General features: G+C 35.4%; 1 protein-coding gene across 1 annotated transcript in view; it reads right to left on the minus strand.

The window, feature by feature from the left end:
* The window catches only part of LOC134671220 (uncharacterized), a 62,777-nt gene extending 58,909 nt beyond the window's left edge, over window positions 1-3,868 (minus strand). The window contains exon 1 of the mRNA XM_063529016.1: window positions 3,626-3,868. The gene's annotated coding sequence lies outside the window, so the exon portion shown is untranslated. The remainder of the gene's footprint in view (window positions 1-3,625) is intronic.
* Window positions 3,869-6,991: the final 3,123 nt, after the last annotated feature.

The following is a 6,991-nucleotide window of genomic DNA, read 5'->3' on the forward strand; positions in this document are numbered from 1 at the left end:
TAGAAGCTATTTATTTGGATATGCATTTAGCTGGTTTTATACCAGTCCCTGGACTTTCTTTTCTTTTCAAGAAATCTTTGAAGCTTCGGAATCTTTATACGAGTATCAAAACATTAATTTCTTAATTCTTTTCTGCCTTAAAGGCTGTGTATAAAAGTGCTTTTCAGCCAATAACAATGTCACTAACCCATCTATTCACTTTTATTTTTAACCAACTTCAAAAAAGGACGAGGTTATTGAATCATCAAATAGTGGGTCTAATATGAAAATTATTTACGAAGAGCATTAAAACACTTTACAATGAACACAGGTTTTGTACCGATGTGCTTGATCGGTCTGATTTCATGTTTCCAATATCATCTTTTTAAAACATTCAAAAGAAGTATCCATAAAATACCTACTTATATTTGTACGATCTTGCATTAACTGCAACGTAAACAAAATGTGATGTGTAAAGAGAAAGTTCGTGTCTTCATTTTTGATGAATAGGTAGATAGCCAAGTAGCAAAGTCCGATACATTCTCCTAGAAAATTAGACAATAAAGCATATACTATACAAGTAGGTGTAAGTAGAGTGATAAAAGATTTAAACATTTCCGGATTTTTTTACAGTATCTATAATAAACTATGTATACAGATATCCCAGGGATCCACATTATCTATAATAAACTATGCAGTTATCTGAGGGATCCTAGATTAATATATCAGACTACATTACTGTGGATTTTGTGGATAGGGTTTTCGTAGTTTAAATAAGTATGTCGTGTTTTGCTATTTCAGTCAGTCTCGGTACAAAAAGTACTGATGTTAACTGAAGCAGCATGACAAATACGAACGTTTTCGAGTAATGAAAAACAATTATACACTACACCTGTACTGTTGTTAGAAGGGTCGATGAAATATCTAAAAACAAAAGACTGTCTAATAGATCGTGCTACAAGCAATGGAGCGCGAAATCAACAAATAGCGCTTGAAGAGCCGTCATCAGCGGTACATGATGTAACTGAAATAACTGTAATGATCAAGTGATTTTTATTTCGTTACGTCAACGAATATAGTGTTTAGGTTTGTTATAATGCGCCGAAATTAGGTGCATGTTCAATTTATCGCTTGAATAGGTATGTTTAATCGGACCTAAACAGGTGTGTGTCTAATTCCGTAATGTTATTTGACAGTTCGTGACACCGCAAAATTACATGACGTGACAGTGGCCGCCATTATTAAGTAAATTTAAAATTTACTTGAATTTTCGAATTGTAACTGCATTTTTTGCATGTTTTCAATTTTATTAATAATATTGTGAGTTGGATCGTTATATCACGATATTAACACAAGCTGAATTTGCTACCAGATTGTTGAAACAACTGTTATAACTTTATATAAGCAATTTACTACAAAAACAGGTAAAAACAAACTTACTTTACCAAGAAAAATGGCTACCTATATTTAAAACGAAATACCTACCCTAATACAGTAAAATTGCTTAGCATTTGTAAATGCTCAGCGAATTTAGGAGGTAGTGTACTTACCTAATCCTAACATGCAATTTTTGATGCAACGGCCAATCTAAAAACTTAAACAAAGCGGTGTGCTAATGTTGACAACATAAATGCCACATTCCAAATGGGACAGAAAGCAATATAATGGTTACGACCATCATTAAAATGGTTGCAGTAATTATGCAAATTCGCAGGCGCCACGGATGTTTCCATCCGCGCCAGCATACCAGCAGCAGCGCCAGATTTCTATCTCAAGCAGATTTTGGTGCTAAATGCTAATTGTTGAGCGTCACTTGCACCATCCCATTAACCCGGAGTTAAGCGGTTAAACCGTTAACCCAGTGTCAAATTGAACTGGTAACCATGGTAACGCCAGGTTTAACCGGCTAACACCGGGTTAGTGGAATGGTGCAAGTGGCGCAGAGATAAATTTGGATGCTGATAAGCAATAATGTGTTAACCCACAAGACCACCATATTGATAAAATGGCGTCCAAAGATTTTTCTTGGTTTTTAAATGTTTGTTCTAAAAATTTAAGATTTTGTTCAAACTGTTGAATTTGTCAGTTTAAATACAATAAATACTAGTTATTTGTAATTAAAATATTCGAAGTATGTAAATCTAAATTTGACGCTATTATCCCCTTTTTGATTATTGCGAATTGCGTGATGACGGCGTATTTAATACTTAGTATACCTATTTCTATAACTATGGGTAATTGGGTACGCTGTAGTCGCTGTAGGTACGCTACGCACTGCTGGGGCTTGCTTACTTGTGAACAACATGTGCATTTGGTTTCTGTTAAAAAACTTGGTACCTATCTTGTTCTTGTGTCTATTTATGTGCTATGTTAATGTTTACTTTCCACATTTTTGATAGGGAAACATGGATGAAATTCCTTATTGGAACAAGTTTGGCTTTTGTGCATAATTATACATTTTGTTAATTTTTCTTTTAAACATGTTTATGTGCGATAGTAACATACCGACCTGTTTTTAATTTTAATGGAGTTTACCTCAATGTAAGTTAAACTCTATCAAAACTTGCGCAGACGGCGGCCGAGAAATCTCAAATAGATGTGATGCCAATGCAAATTTGCGAGAGAAAATATGCTTATACTGCCAGGCGTGTGAGACGTGACAAGACTGAATTTATTTATTTAGGTCATTATTATGTATGGATGTTTGTATGTAGGCTGGATTATTTTATTTAAAGTAAATCAAACCTACTCGACTAAAGAGTTTTACTCGATGGCGACGACTGAGGGATGTTATTCTTATTTTTACTGTATGGTAAAGTGGGTATGTTCTAGGTTTCTTTGGGTTCGCCCGCTCTACCGCTCAAGCCCCAAACGAGTTGATGCATTTTACGTATGAAGTGAAGTAACGTTAGATTGGCAAAACAATTTAAGTAGGGGTTTTGAAAATTTCTTTGACTTTTACATACCTACATGTTTGTGTATATTTATGTTTACGTATCTACTTATGTCGTATTTTCGTTATGTCTTTTTTGCGTGATGTTCCAACATCATAGAAACTAAAAATAGTAAATTCATCTTAGGTATGCTTGCATTAGAAAGTACCCTTTAATCATAATTAAAAATAATAATATGCGCAGGCGCAGGCGATTTCATCGATATAGAGTCGAATTTTAGCTTCCTTAGAACTAAATATGTAGTTTTGGTATTTATTTGTACAGGTAGCGTGTTTCTAAGACTAATGTATAGCCTCATAGGTCATATTTAACGAGCCAGAAACCAACACCTAATGTATGTAGCAGTAGTTGCATAAACATAATATGTATATGTCTCTACATATATAAAAACAAATTATTGTAGGTACCTAGTTAATTAGTATGGATAAACTGTTGTAGGTGATTTTTAATAACAGACGAATAAAAATAGTAAATACTTACAATATTACTCAACTTTAAATTTGATTTAGCAGGTGCATTATTTATGTTACTCTACGTTGAACTTTCATATGTAATGAAAATAATCTAAACCAACTTCAAAATACCGTAAGCTTGGCTATGTAGACATAAACTTTTGAGGCCAACATTCGGTAGCCCGTTGTTAAAAAAACAGCTGATCAAAAACTTAATTAGTAAATCAAACATATACTTACACAAAAATAACAATCCGGCCGCACCTAAGCGGTATAGGTATCCAATTTAAGAATAGTACGCACAATCCTTCAAGATCCAATCAGTTCAGCTTATAAAATCACAGCACTGGCCACTATTCAAAATTCTTTACGAAAAAACAATATTTTGGTAACGGACGAATTTCAAATTTGAATATAGAAGCACCGAGTGCGCGCGCGCGTCCGAGCAAGCGCGAGTCTACTTTCGAACTGAGTCGAGATTTGCCGAAGCAACGGACGGCCGCTGCCTTGCAAGGAATGCTGCAGTGCAACCTGGAACCGCTTGTCCTCTTTATATCAGGAATGCTTGTCTTGAAATCTACCTTGAGTACATACACGTTTATATAATCTATATAGAGTTAGACAGAAAAGACTGCAGCGATTTTGATAGCCCACGCAGTGCAAATGTTATTTTAAACGTCAAACTTCTATGTTTGGACGTATAAATAACACTTGCACTGCGTGGGCTATCAAAATCGCTGCAGACTTTTCTTGGTCTGACTCTATTCACTTTTTCTTAGTCGTATTCTTCATTCCTATTTTGTTAAGCTCCCTATTTTGTTAAGCTTTGCAGAAGCTGGGCTATAACCGCGAAAATCGAAGTTCGCGAATTGCGGGCATTTTTCTCTGTCACTCTAATTACTCCTTCGTTGGAGTAAAAGAGAAAGATCCCCCGCAATTTGCGAATTTCGGTTTTGGCGGTAGCCCCTCTGTGTCCATTGCTACTTATGAAACCGGACCAGCGATGAAGAGATCAACATACCTAGTCCTAGTAAGTTATATTTATGATACATTCAAGGACGACTCCAACAAAAGACGGAAACGGATGGGCAGAGATTTTAGGATGCAAGTTGTAAATTACAGACCAAGACAGCGGAAGGCTCAACACCTGCCGCATTACATTCAATAAATTCAACTTTGTTCCGTGAAATGGGTACATTGTTTTTGCAATATATTTTCGTGTGCTCGTGTTTTTATTGTGAAATATACAAGTATTCATTTGATCTGACTAAAATAATAAGTACTTAAAGTAACTGCTGCAACTATAAAAAGCCAGAGTGAGCATCCACCAACACTTAGAAAATTCAACCAGGACAATTCAACAAGAGCGCAAATAAAACCTATGGAAACGCATCTTCTCACCTCTATGTTAACATCGCTCATATTTTTATCATATATTTTTTCAATTTGTGTTTTTAGCAGTTTGTCGCCCTAAGATACGCCTACTGCTGCTGCTGCATTGCACTTCGATGAAGGGAAGGTATCTAATGATGAAGTTTTATTAATATGTAGTACACCTAATAAAAAAGCCAATAATTAATTGCCCTATCTAAATAAATAATGTATTAAATAATTAATTTGAGTAAAATTCCTCCATATTCTCTAATCATTACTACCAGCACGCAAGTATAATAAAACTGGTTTTCAATTAATTATTTTTAATCACTTTAATATACGGCACGAGGCTGTTGAGTTGGTTAATAGATTTTACAATTAAAATTCCTATTCTAATTCTGTAAAGCCATTAAGTTACTAAGTTTCAAATAATTGAGCAATAAATAATAGAGTAAAGAAACGGACGGAGCAAGTATTTCATTTCGTACAGCCACCAAAAGATATACCCAACGAAACATATAGAACAAGATAAATTATATGCAATTAGAGTGAGATGAGAGGGTTCTTGTCTGTTTGTGCCCACGATTGTTTCCTGCCGGCGTATTATGGATAGCTTGATACGTGATAAAATAACTGTCACTTTTTAAAACCATGGGATAGAACGGACGGACACCGTTTTATCACGCTGTCACGTAGACAAGAACGACCATCATATCCGTCCTGTTATCTCTAAAATGGAGCTTAGCTGCGGTTTTCTATAAAGTACTATGCGTGATATACCAGGGTTCTTAGACAGGTCTATTCCACGTCGACTTCGTCATCCGTCATCTCATAATGCATGCTCCCTCCATATTTGTCCTTAGAGTAACAAGGTGCATACGTTTCGAAATTTGTAAGTATATATTTCTCAACGTTACTATTATACAGGGTCATTTTTGGACCGTTAGCCATATTGTGCGAGGTGATTAGATAGGCCATACTGGACAACTTTTCCTATGGGACCAACTCCGAAATCACAAATTTTTGGCCGTTTTATACATTTTGGTAGAGTAGATGTCGACGTTTTCTATGGGAAGGCCAAATTTTTTTTGGGGTTTCGGGGTTGGTCTCATACAAAAAGTTGTTCAGTATAACCTGCCTAATCACCTCGCACAATATGGCTAACGGTCCAAAAATGACCCTGTATATGCTACGTGTTTACTGAACTGTATTAACTAATGCTGTACCTAACTAAGCCCAATGCCACACTTGATGTTGATTCTGACTATGACAGCACACACGACATATGTTTAAGCTCTGAAGCTATTAGCCTAAGTCCTAACCGTGGATGCTCCGCACATAATGCTTTGCTTACCATAACGTGATTAATTTGGACAATAAGATTATCCAGTTTATACATATATTGTGGAGTTTGCGAATAGAATGTCCTTAATTGTACAGGTGGAATCTATTTTCGAGATGAAAGATTTGTCTTAAATGAGTTTTAGAGACAAAGTACTGCTGAATTCTATGCATTTAGAGTATTTTAGAGTGAGATGACGTCTCTAGTGAAACCTGATGAACGTCTCTATTGTAACCTGTAACCCACTTTAAACCGACCTCTAGGATTTAGTTGACTGAATGACCTCATCAAATTGAATTGGCGTAATTGATTAGTAATTGTGCAGTGAGGTAGACACTGATACTATGTCACAAAGGTGTGTATGCTAAGCTATTTTGGGGCTAGAGCAATGGCGCGGAATGAATTGTTTTAGTTTTCGCCACACCAGCTCGTAAAGGCTCTCTTTATTCTTGAATAAATATCTCTCTTTATTGATGAGAAAGTTGCATTTTATTCACAGGAGTAGCAAAGTAAATGTATGTATGTAATTATCTCGCGCAACGTCAACTCTTCCAATTGCTTGCTCAATTTACAGTTTTTTAAAATGAAATTATTTCATACAGTTATAATAAATACAAATATGTATTATCTAATGATCGCGTGATACGTAAACGTAGCTCTTTCAATATAACAACAAGATTTTACACTTTTCGTGTAGGTATAGTTGTTTACCAGCCGCACATATATTTTTTCATTTGACTTTAGAAAGTTTAGGCATACCGCAAATACGTAGTTGTACTTGTCAAAAGATTTGTTAAATATGTGCTATGTGTAGGTATATTTAGCATAAATAATTAGCAGTTTTCAAAGGAAATGCGTACGAGGAAACCGATACATTTCCACGCCGAGTG

This window comes from Cydia fagiglandana, chromosome 15 (genome assembly GCF_963556715.1).
Source record: "Cydia fagiglandana chromosome 15, ilCydFagi1.1, whole genome shotgun sequence".
NCBI lineage: Eukaryota > Metazoa > Arthropoda > Insecta > Lepidoptera > Tortricidae > Cydia > Cydia fagiglandana.